We start from the raw sequence: 16,819 nt of genomic DNA, 5'->3' as shown, positions 1-16,819 counted from the left end.
GATGTTTCGCGCGCGCCAAAACTTCCAACTTCGCGCGTGTCACTAACCTAGTACCGACCGGAGCCAAACCGGATATTGAACTTTTCCCTCCGCGTGGTCGTTTATGGTTGTGCGTGCCCTTGCCACCACTCTCTCTTTCTCTTTCCCATTGTGTATATGTTTTGTGTGCGTGCCTGCGTGTATGTGTGTATGTGATTTATTTTTGTTGGCAAAGCTGGTCTCCTTCCTGCATGGGCGTCTACGAATCGGCTGCTCGTACAGTAAAGGGATTTGGTTCGAAATTAGTTTCCACGGAATGCTCGAACGTTCTGATGCAAATTAGTTTCGAACCAACCAAGCTTTCCAAAGTGGGGGAACGAGGGAAGTCTCAGCTTTGGGTAGGTCGTCGATCGGCTCAGCGAAACTGGGCGCTTGCACCCCCCCTTTGGAGGGCATTCCGACGAGTGCAGAAAATGCAGTGATTTACCTGTTCGCCAACGTATCCGGCGGCCCTGCGTGGCCCTGAATACCCATGCAGTGTCTGTTTACGTACGGGCTGGTACGTACCAGTGCGCCGATTGCCAGAAGAAAGTCAACGCCGTATGCCGCAAAGACGCAAGAGCGCGCAAAAAAAAAAGCTTATCCGTGGCATGGAAAATCAGATGGAAGAAAACGAAATGGATAAGACACAACACAACCGGCGATAGGTCTGCGATACTTTGCTCGGAGCTGCTTGCAGTGTGAAAGGGGTAGGAATTTACGACACAGAGAGAAAAAAAAAAAACATAACAACAAAGAAATGAAACACCGTTCATTCGTCCGTTCGACCTGCGGACGTCTTCGCCGTTGCTCCGTTACTGAGATTGGCCAACGTGTATCGTAGCAGAGATTGTCTCGCAGCAAACCCGACGGCCCGTTATGTTAGAACAGCCCAGCGTAACCCGGAAGTCGGCAGAACGCAACGGTGCTTACAACGGAGAGCCTAGATCTAGATCACGCGGTAAGTACTGCCAAGTACGCGAATGCTATAATGAGGCCTTGTTGGAAGCGCTGCTGATGAATTCTTCGACGGAAAGTTTTCAAACGCACTGCTCATATCGGAGAAGATTGTTGACTGCTTATTTGGGTAGGAGTGCTGATACTCTGGTAGTACCAGTAATGATACAGCTTGTCATCTTCAATTCTAAGAGTAGTCTAAGCAAAGCCAAAGCAGCACCAACTTTATCACGACATCCTGAACCTCCTACGGGGTCGAATTAACGATAGCTGAGCGAAAAAGTTAGCAAGGTACAAATTATAACAACGCACTTCTCTGTGGGACGACTTCCTCGGCAGGAGGATGTTTGATCGTACCTCCTGGTCTCCAATTCGCACCCCGTGGAAAAAGGGACCAAAGCAAAATACTTAAGTTACACCCGACGGGGTTTGGTGTAAAGTTAAAACCGCAAACCCGTGTGGGATGGTTTGCTTTGCTGCTGCTTCATCAGCGCTGGCTTCTCGGCCTCGCCACATGTGTATCCCTGTGACGGTAGCGATGGAAAAAGTTTTCCCATCCCTTAATCGAGCGCCCGGCCCATCTTCGGGGCGACTCGGCGTCGGAAAAGATACAATTTCAAATCCTCATAAATAGTCGGCAGTAATAGTAGTAGTATCAGCAGCAGCAGCAGCCGTAGCAGTAGTAGAAGCACGGGATCGAGTTAGCAACACGGGGCGAGAGCTTGCAATTTAGAAAAGAAGGCTACACTTCCGCAAACAATTTGTTTGGATGGAAACTTTTTTCATATCGTGTCGTAGAGCAGCCTTTGTACATGCTGGGACTGGTTTCAGATTAATTTGAAAGTAAAGTTTTTCTCACTCCGAAACCACTGTAGCTTAAATTATGATCCTCACTGTAGATCGCAAGCATCGGTGTGCTGAGCTACTCTTTGCTAATGTGTAGAAAGCGTCGTTCGGGAGTGGAGTGGCGAACGTATTTTACGAGAATTGGCTTGCATTGAAAGAACTGCAATAACGATCGGGCTTGAAGCTTTCTTCGATTCCCCCTTTTTTGCACTTACCACTCGGTAAGATCATTCGAACACACCGGTTGCGATTGAATTGCGAACCGCGCAGTGCCAATAAATCACTTTCCCCAAAAAAAAAATCAGACCCCGCTTCGAGGCGCATCTTGGGCTTCTTATGATTCAATGGCTTTGTTGTCTGTTTGTGCTAGCCTTTCCCTTGCCGCTTCCGATGGCTAATCGAGCGACGATCACGATCCTCTACAGTGGGCCGGCAAGTGAAAGTGACAAGATTTCGCGATGCACACCCAATTGAACGCAATCGATCGACGGAAGTTGTTTGCGAAATTCGCATTCCGCTATGCGGTGCAGTTTCGCGTGTGTGTGTGTGTGTTTTAAGCTAGCGATAGGGAAAGAGAGAAATTCGAACTAGTGTGGACTGGTGGAGTAGATTTAACCGTTCGGACACATTAGCACCATTAACGATCAACAAGCTAATGTAGAGCCCGGCGACGTGTGATGCGTTGTGTGTGTGTTTTTGTGTGCCGAACTGGGGCCGGCAAAAGCAATAGAAACCGTTCCGACCTTCCGACATGCGTCGCGGTTCTCGCACCCGTAAAAGGCAGGTGCGTTTATTGCCGCTGGTCAATCCACAAATTTGAAACCGCGAAATTCAAACACAACCACATCGAAGGCTATCGAAAACGGTTCGGTGAAAACGAGTGACGGGGAATATCGTTTTAGGAGGTGTCCATCGTCATACCAAAGGAAAGAAGAAACAAAATAAAAAAGTGAACCACAATGTAGGGTACGACGTACCTTCGAAATGCCCGTCGGGGGCATTTGACACACTGGGCGCGAGGTCACAAACTATAACCCAAGCTAAACCTGGTCCTTCGACCCGGAGCGATTGGGCCAATGAACGGCCTAGTGTGCCGGTTCCGGAAATTCCACGTAAGATCTCGAGCTACTACTGCTAAGTGAGACTGTTTCAAGTGGTCGGTGGTTGTAACTGGAGAGACTCGGACGTTTGCATTGGAATGTCTTTTTCGTCCAAAGCAGAGCTAGAGTGGTTAGCGGTGAACATACGAACATGACCCGCAGCGTGAATGTTCCACAAGTGAACCGAAGGTTTTGCCGTAAGCATGGACAGGCCGGTTTATAATATGTCTAAACTTCTCCTACCCCGAACTATGCAGTAAGACCGCGACATATAGTAATGCATCAATTACGTACGTGGCAAGCATGGTTTGGGGGTTTTCGATGAATGTTATCCAAGAAATGCTTCATACGCTGCCTGCAGTCACGCTCCCCGCCTGGTTAACTGTCGCTCAAGTTCCACAAGACTTCAGGCAGATTCCGGGCGAGGTTTCTGTTGCTTTATTTTCGGAACACAATGCGTATTCATCCGCGCTCTAGAATGCGGAACGTTTTGTCAAGAAACTAATTTTATTTAACCACACCGGTCTTGATTAATCACCGTGCCCACCGTTGGACGATTGTTTGAAGGTCGCACATTACAGAGCCTGGACATTTGGACAGCCGGCGGAGGTTTTGTGTCGGATAGAACGTAAATGGTTTCAGTTAATTAAATTCGTAAAAATACATGGACGTTGGTTGTTCGGTTCAGTTGAACGCCGCCTCGGGAGAAACGATCGATCAAAGGAAACGACACTGTTTGACATTCAATTCTAGCACGGTGGACCGTTTTCCGATGCCAAGCAATTTAAAGTGAACCGAAATGGCTAACAGGCCTTGTTACTCTTTTTTTTTGTTACAATGACATGGATTACAAGCCAAAAGTGGACTACATTCAAATCATATTGATGCAGACGATCTTGATTGCCGCTTCATCTGCTGGGTCATTCATTATGCGGCTAACCTGTTTGCAGGTATCCATTGCACCACCAGCCGCTGCACCATAAATCTCCGACAAAATCAAGCCCTCGGTCAGCTTAATCGGGCCTATTTAAGGCTATATAAACACACCGATATGCAATCAATTTAGTTCACGCGCTCGGAAAGCTTTAAAAAACATCAAATAAGGCCTGAATAATTCACGTCATAAATCACGCGACGCATCGCGGATAGCATCAGGCCCTGGATACCTTTGGTTTGGGTGGAAAATGGGTAGAATTAATTGAATAAATTAAATTAAAATGAATAGCTCCCGGGTAGAGCATTTCAAACGCGTTTGGGCCCTAGCTGGGCAGTGTGGAGCTTTCGGAGCACGGTTGCATTTCCGGGTGATTTTATATCACCCCATCAGCACGGGTGGGACTCGTCCCATCCCAGGAGAAACATCATCAAATGATCAATAAAACTGAAGTGTGCTCGGGACTGATTAAAGCTTGGCCAGCTAAGCGTTCCTCCATCTCCATTTGCCGAGGGCTGCAAACACAGGCTCATCACCCTAAATGCTCGATGGCATTGGCAATCATCGCCAACGGCTCATTATTTATCAATTAATCATACCGCTGGTCCGATTCGAGCAGGCGTAAGCACTTACTGCCGCTTAATTAATCACACAGCTTCCAGCAGTATCTCGCCGCTGCTGCTGCTGCTGCCGCTGCACGGTTCGTTGTGTTTGAGGGACCGGATTGAACTCTCCCCATTCCCTAACATCAGCAACCAATAAAGTGCATCAGCAAAAAAAAGGCCCATCAAGAGGATGATACTGACAAACACATTGAGTTTGATTTACTTGCTCATGAATTTTAACGAATGCTCTCCCACAAAAAAGCCATTTCGATTGGCCACCACCCTGACACTCCCCCGTGGGAGCCGTTTGTCATTTCGCGCATTAGAATTCGATTGGCTTCTCGGTATTTTGGTTGGGCGGCGGGCCCGATTCTGTGAGCTTGTTCGCTCGACAGCTCGATGAACCGTTCCACAGCAATGGGACGGGGAAAATCCTTACCCGATAATCAAGCCTCCAGCCATCCGGATCGGTCGGGCAGCCGGTCCGATCCGTTGGGTGGGCGGCAAAGAAAGCAGGGATATACCTAAGGACAAACAAACTGCTAACATCGAAAGCAAATTGCTTCCATCTGGGGCTCTGGGTGAGGAGGTTTTCGGTCCTTTTTTCCCGCCCCTTTCATGCATTTGACCTTTTCCTCCCCCATCAACAGACTGTCCGTCTTTGTGTGTCGATTGGGGCAATCTTGTGTACTAAGAGAGAGAGAGAGAGAGAGAGAGCTGCAAGATCCAAGTGTGAGTGTGTATGTGTGTGAGGGATATAATTCGGTGCACTTCACTAGCGACGACAACCGGCAGATAAACGAAACGAGCATTACGTGAAATGGCAAGCACAAGGTGCCATTAGGATAAACATACACAAGATATTCCTGCGAAAGGAGTGATATCGAAGTCCATTCAAAGGGACTTCGGCCAAAAAGGACCACTTCAAACGTTCCCCGAAGCCCCCTGTTTCGCCCCTCGTGGTAATATGGTTTCACATGGCACCAAACAGGGGATTACTTCCTTCTTTGTTGACCGACCGAGCTAGACCACCTATTCGGTGGGATGGGATATTGGGGCGACCGACCGAAGTCGGGCAGCACTACCATGCAGTAATCCAAGCGGTTGGCTTTTAGTGTTCCTGTACGATATACGCTGCAGAGATGTTTTTGAGATACATGCACACACACTCACACACGCGTACTCATAGAGAGAAACAATTGAGTTGGACTGGGGAAGCGATAGAGATAAGACATCACGGAGGCAACGGCTTTGTGTTGGAGAAATCCTATCCAGCAATTCTGGTATCTCGCAGTACCCAGCCATGCAGCGCCTAGCCCTTGCAGCTGATGAAATGTGACCCATTGGTCAGTGAACGTTGGCTGACTTTAACGATGTCCAGGCAAATGCTGTGTTGCAAACGCCCAGAACACTCTGGGCACTGTCCACTTGCTCTGTGCTGGTCGTATGCCCCAAGGTTGCATCTCCTTGCCGGATGTATCGCCGATCGATAAAGTGCATTAAAGAGAGTGTGAAGCAATTAGAAATAAGGGTGTTATTGCTGTGTTGATGCAAGTTGTCCTATATTTATGAAGGATAGGGTCGATAGGAAGATCCACACTATCGAAGGATTATGCAAACTCCGGGTGCCAATGTTTTTGTTTTGGAGTTGAACGTTCCCTCACGTAAGGCACTGCTGCTAGGAGCGCTTTGCTAGAATGTTTCAGTACCTGCCCCTGGAGGGAGGGCGTAAAACGAGTTTTTCAAACCACTTTGAAGGGGACGGGGAACCACTGCCATGAGGCCGGAGACCGGTAAAAAGAGACACAACCTTGCCTTGCCCGCAGCGCTAGGTCCTTAGGTCTCAGGTGTTGTGGGGAGAGTGTCGTAGCGTTTCGAGCGCTTAAAACTTAAACCCGTACGTACGTTGTTTAGAGCGGTTTCGCTTTGCTGTTGGATTATATGTGGTCGTTTTTTAAGAGCGTGGTCTGCGTTTTTGCTGCTGCTGCTGCAGCAGCGTTTCGTGTCGTTTATTAATGGAATAACTAAGGCTGTGCAAGGTCGATTGGTTTAGTTGCGCTATGGTGGTGGTGGTGTAGCTAAGGCACGATCGTGAATACAAAAGCGAGACAGACAGTCGGCGAGAGTGAAGGAGAGATCGTGGGCCCTGTGATTCGCGAAAGCAACACCACTTCAGAATCGTTTCCTAGCCAGTAGTCGGCGATACCTTTAGGCACGGTAGGATGGCGTGAAGGAGCCTCCGTGACAGTCCAGTGGGTCCAGTTTCACGCGAGAGTCCGGTGCGGTGGATCCAATTGTGTAATTGCTTGTGATGTGTACCGTACCACCGGGTACGCGGTTGTGTCGTGTTTCTCGCGTGGCAAAGTTTGTGTACAGAAGACTTGGCATGAGAACCTTGGCGACGAACGAAGCCACTCTCGTGCAGGTGCTCTCGGTGCTCAGCCTGTGTAGTACAACCGGGAGCTCTGACGACATCTGTCAATCCGTTTCGGTCCGTCGTTTGTTTACCTAGCGAATTGTGAGGTTAAGATGTGCTGGCTGACCCCGGTTCGTGCCGTAGAGACCACGTGTGCGATTACTCTGATGACACGCTTTATGACTTTTGCACCAACAGACGTACACAGTGGCGGTGTAATGATGTGAGTTGTACTACACACATATTAGCCACGATAGCACGATGTGTTAAATTGTTCCAGTTTTTCATAACCAATTACCACCGTAAACCTTCGCTCTGTTTGTAGAACCAGGGTGATAGCAGTTGAGCAATTCAAAATTTGAAGAATGAATGTTTTATTACACTAGCTTTAAAGTACTTGCCGGGTGTCGGAAGAGGAATCAACCTTTTTCCATTGCGTCTGTAAGAAGTTTTCGGGTGACGTAAAAAAGGACCCCCCTGCAGGGCCACGACCCTCACCGGAACGGGAAGGACATCCATCCGGTGTAGTAAATGGTTGAAGTAGTCGAGTTGCACGCACATTAGGCGTCTGTCTTCTGTAGGTCAGCACAAATTAGCAGTGCCCCCTTGCAGACGCTTGATGGCGTTGCCAATGATGATCGTTTGCTGGTGGAAGTTGATGGAAAGCAGCAGAAAAAAAGCAGCTCCTAAAAAATCTACCACAAAACTCCGATCTAATTAAGTGAGTTGAGGTTGTTGATGTGATTTTTCTCTCTCTCTCTCTGGAGTGCGAGTTGTAACGAATTGTCATACACAGTCCACGGCTGGAGGTTGATGAGCGCTTAGTAGTCGTTGGGGGGGGGGGGTCATTGTGAGTTATGGGTAGAGATTTAAAGCAACCCACGGTTGAAGTGGCACGATTTGGGGTAGGTTGGCATTTTTTCCATTACAATCGCATTTGGGGAGTTGGGGAATGAAACCAAAGCCGAAGGTTTCGACTTTTAACTCGTCGGCTTACAGTGGGATAATCCTTCCCATTACGATTGTTTGATCGTTATCCTCATTACGCCTGCGATCCATTCGAAACACGCCTGCTTTTGCTGACAGCCGTGAAAAGTGACATCTAATCAGCTAGTGAGCCATGGTTTTTCTGACAACTTTCAAGCGCAAATCCGATATAACCGACCGCCGGTATGGTGGCGTGGCCTGTCTAAAGCGGATACCACCCAAATCCATCCGCTTATCTTCGGAGGGGTTTTTTTGCTCTGGGTTTACGTTCCCGGATCCGCCAATGTACATCATCAGCCACAGAAGTGGAGCGCACGCCGACGAGGGTGGTGATGATCGCATCTGTCCAGCTTTTTATTTTCCACGAATTTCCACGAACGCCAGCAAGCACCGAAAGGACCCCCGTCCCCGAGAAGCGAATGTAATAAATTAGCTCTAATCCACTTCCGAATGTGCGTTGGCGATAAACGAAGAAGCAGGCAAGGGAGTTTTCGGCAGAAAGGATGATGACGATGGCATCCGGTACGTGCCACTACACAGTTGGCCGAAATTGGCCCTCCTCCTCCCGTGCCGGTTCAGGCTGCGGTATTTATCATCTTCAGCAAATGGATAAGTCAAACGGAATACTCTGCGATGGGTGGGCCGTGGTTCACTGGTCGGGTGTGAAGATATGGACTGGGTTGGATTATCAAATCGTCGTTTGCTTTGCAGAGCCAGTAAAAAAAGGGGTCATAAATTGGCGGACTAGTATCAAGTAGCACGGAGGGCTTTTTGGGGTGGGAAAAATACGAGTTTTGAGGGATTATAGTAAGGGTTTTTTTTTTATTTGGAAATGCATTTTTTCGGAGCAATATTTTCAACAGAACTTCTGATTTTCTCCATCCTTCCCCCAAGAGTGTCATATTTATCCACTTATTTATTTCTTACCCTGCCGGTCGGTACCACGCTCCGGTCCGGTGTGCCTGGCCCGGAAAGACATGAAAGACTACCACCATAGGCCATAGAAAATGGTAATATTTTGGGAGGTGTTTCAGCAGGGTGTTGTGGTTGCATAATTTATGATTCTCATGAGCGTGATTATTTGTGCAGCCGGCGCGCGCGCGTGTACTTCGCGAGAAAGTGTATCGTCTATGTTGTTGAAAGCACATACACACACACAATGCCTGGAACTGGAGAAATAGATGCTCTTCCTCGCTCCCTTCCGATATGTTACGGAAAAAAGGGGGAAAAGTAATAAAAAAGCCACCCACAACAAGACATAAGCAAAAACGCACATAAAACCGTCCTTAAAGGAAGCGAGCGAGCGTGTGCGTGTGCCGGGTTTTGGGGTCTATCCTACCAATTGGATGGCTAGACGAAAGCAACGGAAAAAGAAAACTGCCCAAACACCACATCAGCAGGACAACGACACACTTTCAATGTCCCGGGAGAGCAAAAAAAAAAAAAAAGCGTACAACGGAAGCGCAACGGGGTGGAATCCAATTTTCATCACACTTTCGGGCGACTACACATGCACACATGGGCGGCAGGGCGCAGTTTGCAACAACATTCGGCTCATAATTCCGGTGCCTGTGGAACTGTGGCACTTGGAATGTTTTTTGTGGAATTCACTAGTGGGGAGGGGGAAAAAAAAGTCCATCCTGGAGCGCGAGTTCCTGCCTTTCAACCTTCCCAGCACTGGGAAGCGTAAGCGAGGATCAAAAGCGACAGTACGGGGGGGTGTTTGATCCTGCTGGGAAACCCGGGAGCCCAATAGGTCCCGGTGACAGGGCAGAACCCAACGGTATGGATATAAAACGAACGAGCTCCATGATGCCATTGCAGGGATGTTGCGCTGACGGGTGGATTCAAATTTTACGCCCATCCTCCCCCGCGGAAAGCACTCACCGCTCGGGAGTTGCGCTGGAGGTCGACTAAAAACAGACCCCATCGTCGTGTCAAACGTAGCCGCCGGCACACACCGGGAGTCGGCGATGCTTACACTGGGGTGAGGCGTACAAATCCTCCGACCGAAAAAGGGTGGTGTACGGCAACATGTAGGTATGCAGCGACTGTTTACCGCATACCGGGAGCATTACCACTTGTACCCTCCCACACGCTTTCTATTCTGTCGCGCGGATGCAAAGAATGTTTGACAACGAATGCTAGCGCCAACCGAATGGGGTCCACAGGGTACACGTGAATGTGCGTCGATGTTTCATCTTCGTAACGCTGTGTGTGTGTGTGTGTGGTAAAATGTTGGCGTAGTTGGGGTGCTTTTGGGGACTCCCACTCCCAGAGTATTGACGTTTTAAGCTGAGTTTGACGAGTGCTTTACTGCTTGGGGGACTTTAATTAAACTTTCCACGACTTGCCACCCGAAGTTGTTCCCGCTTTCGTGAAGGCAATGAGCTATCATGAAGGGATAAGAATTCGCCAATGAAGCATTTTATGTGTCTGGAAGTGGAAGTTTGCAATCGTTTTGCCCCTCTAAAGCACGAAAAAAAAACTACTAATGAAAACAAACAGTGCTAACCCCGTGTGTGCGTCATAAAAGCATTTCCTTTTATTGCGTGTACGATGTGCAAATTCATTACAATGCGCCGGAAATTATGCAGACGACACATCGTGCCAACTAACTGCATCTGTCGCCCGAAAACCGCAATCCGGTGGCTTACACTTCACCCAGAACTCCCCCGTTCCATGTGCACAGGGAAAAAGATGGTTCATCCCATTCTACTCCCTCCCCGCACTAGTGATGGGTAAATACAATTTTTTTCCGGAGTCGGATTGATCCGGCACCCCTCGGAGTCGGACTCGGAGTTGCTCCGGACTGTTTAGCGGAGGGGAGGGGGGGGGGGTGCGTACGGGAAAACCCTCGGACTCATCGACTCCGAGTCCGGATCACTCCGGATCACTCCGGATCACTCTGGATTACTCCGGATCACTCCGGATTACTCCGGATCACTCCGGCTTACTCCGGATTACTCCGGATTACTCCGGATTACTCCGGACTACTCCGGATCACTCCGGATCACTCCGGATCACTCCGGATCCGGAATGACTGTCCATTATCGTTTAGACAATTCTTGATGAGTTCATTGACTTTCAAGTCGTACATCTAATATGTACGAAAACTGATCCGGACTGACCCGGACTGATCCGGACTGATCCGGACTGATCCGGAGTGATCCGGAGTAATCCGGAGTGATCCGGACTAATCCGGACTGATCCGGAGTAATCCGGAGTGATCCGGAGTAATCCGGAGTGATCCGGACTGATCCGGACTGATCCGGAGTCGTATCCAGTTATGATCCGGAGCCGGAGTCATATTTTGCGCACCGGAGTCGGAGTTGATCCATGACTCCGCTCCGGATTACCCATCACTACCCCGCACACGAAAAACACTACCGGCCCTGGTTAGCTCGTGGTTTTGTTTGCTTTTTGCTGCACCTATCACATGCAAAAGAACGGCAAAAACGTGTGAATACGAAATGCCAAACCGTAGCATAAAAACGGGGTGGCCCGGAAAAGTCTGCGCGCGTATGTGTGTGTGTGCGTTATGCGTCGGGGTGACGTCTGGCAGTGAACAGTGATAGCGGGAAACTTTTGACAGCGGGATGTGAACATGACGGCATCAGGTACCAGGCTATGCTCCCAGCATTCGCCTCGTCTGCCTATTCCCAATTCCCCATCCGTGTGCGGAATGAGCTCTTCTGGCATGCGGACTGCAGCAAGCTGTCAGGCTCCTTCCTGCATGACGCTTTAAAGCTCGCTGCGAAGCCTGGCCGATTCGTTTAGCTGGCGGGAAAGTATCGCGTGAAGTTGGCATACATTATTTATGAATAATTTCTAGTCTACGTCACACAGCCCGACACGTTCGCGTTTTGCGGTTTGAGCCGCCCGACGTCTGCCGTTCACTCGTTTGCCTTTTTACTATTTTTAACCTTTAAGGGTGTGTGATAGAATGGATGGAAATGTACAACAAAAAATCGTCCAAAAACAGCTAAAACAAAGACAGCTGAAACATGCGCTGCTACTGACAGAGAATACACTCCTTGCTCCTGGTCGGCATCTTTCGCTTACACGGCTAATATTTGGCACGAAACAAGCGACAAGCGTGTCCCGGCTACAAGCCAACAATCCGCTCTAACCACCCCCCCGAGGGGGGGTGGATGTCTTCTCGCCGTGCCAGACACACGATGCTGTCATGAGATCAGCGTAAGCTAGTAGGCGAATTTGGTCGACACGACGGCACGTACTCTTGCAGACAAGAGAGAGAGAAAGGAAAGAGATCCCAAAAAACTCTGTGTTCTCTGTGCTCCAGCAGTCTAGTCGCATTCTTTACAAGCAGCCGGAATGCTTAGAACGGGACAGTTATTTTTCAGTTGCATCACAGGACCAAACTGCAGTGCAGCGTTACACATCTTCGGTTGCATCAAAGGTTTTTTTTTCGCTAATAAACTACCATTCTCAGTAGTAGCGTTGGAAGTTGAAACAACCCGACGGGAGGGAAGGAGCGACATAAAATCCCATTACGTCTGGAACAGTGAGCTGCTGCAAGATGGTTTAGTTCAGTGCGTGAACTAAAAGGAGCGGGAAAAAAGCTCCCGCTTTGAAGGGACACAGCTTCTTTCTTTCTTCGCTTTCTTCTTGCCGTTCAGTACTTTTCAATCTTGGTCGCTTGCACTGTTTGCTAAAGTTTAAATCGACTTTAAAAACTTGTTTTACTTGCCTCTATTTCGGACATGGAATGGAGCTGCTGCGGAAAACAGTGTTAGTGAAACGAGAGTGTATAAAAGCACAACAGCTACAAACCAAACAGATGGCTACCGAGAGCTAATGAGCTTTTTCGAGCTGTTTACACTACACAGCGCTCGAGGCGACGCGGGCCATTCGTTGTGGAGCTTGCTTGTTGGACGTTTAATTTGTACACCCGAGAGGACACGCACACTGCAAGGGTTTAACACAAAAATGCAGTTGCTTTCATGCAACTGCTTCAAGGAGTCTAATGCAACCGTCTCGGGGGGCGAAGGATAATCAAGTTTCAAAATTGTATAAAGTCTCTTAATGAGTAAATAGCCACGAGAAAAATGCAACATAAATTGCAGTGAAAAGAGGGTTCCAGGTAGATAGCGTAAGCTACAAAAAAAAGGAGTAAGTTTACTACTTCATGTAGCTGCCCAGCCGTGATTACATTCTTGTTCGAGTTTAAGCTTCTGGAGCAAGGGGGAAGCGTGGATGTGGAATTTAGTTTTCCTCGGTTTTTTTGTTCTCCTAATTCCCTCCACTATGGAAGGGATTTGTGAAGGATTGGCTTTTTACTACACCATTTTTTCCACATTTCTCAACGGCTTATTGCTCGCTGTTAAAAGGTTTGGTGAAAAATCGTACCAGCTCCTAGCTTAACGATCGTTGGAAAATGTGGACTGTTGCTCATTTATCTGAAGCTTTATTGAAGCTTATTGGCAGCCAGTATTGTTTTTTCCTTGCTTGCCGTACTTCCTAAACCCACCCTAAAACTAATGGACTATTTTATGAGACGGAACATGCTGCCGTATGTTGCTGGGGCTAATAAAATAAAAGCGCAAATGCGCTCGGTCACGTGTAAAACCGAGCACGCATGGAAAAGTGTATCCCATTTTTCATCATTCATCCTTCGCACCGAAGGACGATCATTTATTTCTGCTTTATCGTACTCGCAGCACCGTTCGTGTGTGTGTGTGTGGACACACACACACATGCTCCAACGTTCGTTGGGAGTCGAAAAAAAAATTGCTGAGCTTACTAATTTAGAAAAATATTACCAACAGCAAAACAAACTCGGTTAGCGCGGGGAAAAAGCGTTCACTGTAAATCTCGGCGGAAGTGTGTGAGATATTTTATTTTTGTTTTTTTTTTTGTTATTTCATTGGGGCGTGCTGCATGAAAGGATAAAAATGATTGTGAAAAAAAACCACACATACATTGGTGCCCTTATCCTGCTTCCGCGTACTGTAAAGTGGCAAACGAACCGCCTCGGCAAGCATCGAAAAGGGAACAAAATAAAACAAATGAATTCTGAATCCACGCACCCGGGGGGAAGCTGGGGGGGACAAACACATGCCGTTCCTTTCTGTGCCCCTTTTTTTTGGGTTGGCCTTTCTGGGTGCAAAATTTGTCCATTAATTTAATGACACCACAGCAATACATCACCGCCGTAGCGCGAATCTAAACCAGCGTGCGAAGGGTTAAGGTTTTGGTGCTAAAATAAAACCGATGGGCCACACACAAACACTCGGGATGGGATGTGTGTATGCACACTTTCTCCTCCTACGTGTTGGGATGATGAGGAGAAGTTGTTGTCGTTTATTTTGGTCCCGTCCTGGTTCGTTTTCAACAACGAGCCATAATTAATAATTCGCATGTTTTCCTTTTTTTTGGAGCAGGGAGACACATATTCACATATTCGCCCGTGCAGGGAACGAAACTGAATTGCTAACGCGAGAGAGGGTGTGAGTAAAATAATGCACAAACAAACAAGCTTTCCACTTGAATGAAGCTTTATATTTGGGGTTGGTGAAAGGGAAGGAGAAGGATGTGGTGTTGAGAAACAAAAAAGAACAGTCGCACGGCTACAGCACCGCCTTTGACTGCCTTCGAACGATACAAAAAAGAGTGTTAAAAAAAGAGAGCGAGATTGTCGATCTTCTTTCATGTGTGTATCTACTGGCGCTGCTGTTATTCTTACGGTTTTCCACACGAGCGGAAAAACAAGCCATCCACTGCCTCAAACTCCTCTTCCTCACCCCAATGTGCTTAAGTCCCGGGGAAAAGTCTTCTCAGTGCAGTGTGGCCACGTGCACGGCAATGCCGGAGCGAAAAGCACGTCAAATCGAATATAGATAAATAAAACGTAAAATAAAATAAACAAATGAACACTTGCAGCAGCCACTGTTGCTGATCGGTAGCGGGAAGGTGAAGGAAGGTGAAGCCAGGGGAAAGCGGGGGAAGCTGTGGTTTTGCGATGATAAAGTACTTGGGAAATAAAATAAAGCACACCCTTCGGTAGCTTATCCCACCCAGCGGGAGCTTTTCATCGGAAAGTGCTGAGTTTAAGAGGGAGAGAGAGAGGAAAAAAACCTCACTCACCCCCTCCCGTGCACCCGTTATTTAGTGTACCGAGATGAGCAGCAGTAACCCGCCCTTAAAAATTGGTTTGGTTTTTCCCTCCACCGTGAATTATGCTCTCGTGCATGATTCTGCTGCTGTACGTTTGTTCACTTTTGGGCGCTTATTGTGTTCGCTGAACGTGAAAACCCATGAATTGAATTCTCGGGATCGGGCTCGGGCCTTAACTCCTAGGACTGGCTCGCCCGGCGTACCCGGGTTAACAGCGAGTTCCGTTTCGCGCATCACCTCAAAAGCTCTCGGTTTGAATGTTTTTTTTCCCGGGGAAAATGTGTAGCATATACAAAAAATAACAACAACTACGTACTGGAAATGGCGTGGCGTTCGTAGCAGCGAGTTTGAGTGCTGTTGGTGCATAAAAATTTATGACTTATTTATTTATGCGATATGCACGAAGAGGTGAAAATACTTTCACACCCCCGTGACAGGTGGGACTGCCAGCGTCGCTTTTGTGCTAGGTGGTGGGAACGAGGGATGAAATTTGAGGTTTTTGCTGAAGGTCAAATGTACGGGGTGAAGTGAATGTTTCCAACAGCGAGATGCGAGTTTGCGTTCGTTGCACACTGTGAAATTGAATTTGTTTGCATTTTTGCTGTGGCATTTTTTTTCTATTGCAAATTATGTATTTATAATGAAGGTGTGAAGCAAACAGCTCGACCTGATTGCACTCAAATGTAGAGAAGTGTACGCTCCAATGCACTCAGGCACAACTGTCTCTTTCCTGTCATCTCACCGAGGGAAGTGACACTTTAAACGATAGTTTAATTGATGCCTTTATGCGCGTCTCCTTTCGAGCACTCTTGTCTGGCCGGAAAATGTCAACCAACATTACATCATCTCCGGTCCGGCAGGACACCAACCATAAGCCGGCAACTGCCGCCGGCTTCCCATCTACACTTAATAAGCGTTTATTGTGTGGAAAACTGTTCGCCACATCTTATGCTTTCGGCACCATTTTTCATCTAGCGGGCAGAGCAGATCTTCTAACGGAAAAAGTGTTTTCCGCCCTTTTCTTCGCTCGGAAGAGAGCCTTTCACCGAGCTAGCCGTGGGATTTATACTACGGTTTTTATCAGCGAATCATTCGTGTAAAGTTTTGCACTCGGTTGGAAAATTTCTGATCCGAGACCCACCGACCGACAAGTTATTGGAATCTTGTGCGCCCTTCCGGTTGAATAGCTCGAACTATTTCCCTTTTTGTTCCCGTTTTTTTTTGCACTGAACTTCGGACACTCGCCCTCTCGAATTGTGGACACTCGGCAGCGCACTGTAAGCGGGTAAAAGTTTTCCACCGCCTCAGTACTGAGCGGGCATTGAAGCGTTTGTCACTAATGTTGGGGAGTGGGAAGAAAATTGCTATTTAAAATTCGATCTCCCATATAGAACATCGATTCAATCAATAGCGCAGGCACAGCTACTTTCCTTCGGAACTGATTCGAGCCTGATTTCATCTGTTCAGCATTCCCGGGCGGTTTCGTTTCTTGCGATAAGATGACTTCCGTACTTGAAGATGTTTCGATGTCTTGCAGAGCAGGGCCCCGTGTCTTTTGATTTGCCGTTTTCGCATTATCAACTTTTTGATATTTTCAATCATTTTCCTGTTGCCCCTTCACTCTTCCCAGCAGCAAAAGCCACGGCACGTCAGGTGATAAGCGAGAAGGTGACATCACAGAGGAAGAAGAAATAATGGTGGCAAAAATCGTTTGATAAGAACCGCAAGCGAGTCAAGCCAATGCACGGGGAAGAGGATGCGAGATTGATACAAAAGTGGAACAAAGAATAGCAACGGCAAAAAGGAGAAGCTTTCT

At 47.9% G+C, this 16,819-nt stretch overlaps 1 protein-coding gene across 5 annotated transcripts in view; it reads left to right on the top strand.

The window, feature by feature from the left end:
- LOC120949926 (proteoglycan 4) overlaps positions 1 to 16,819 on the top strand; it is a 64,848-nt gene that overhangs the window by 803 nt on the left and 47,226 nt on the right. The gene's annotated exons all lie outside the window — the stretch shown is intronic.

This window comes from Anopheles coluzzii, chromosome 2, assembly GCF_943734685.1.
Source record: "Anopheles coluzzii chromosome 2, AcolN3, whole genome shotgun sequence".
Lineage (NCBI taxonomy): Eukaryota > Metazoa > Arthropoda > Insecta > Diptera > Culicidae > Anopheles > Anopheles coluzzii.
This window is presented reverse-complemented; position numbering and strand designations above follow the sequence as displayed.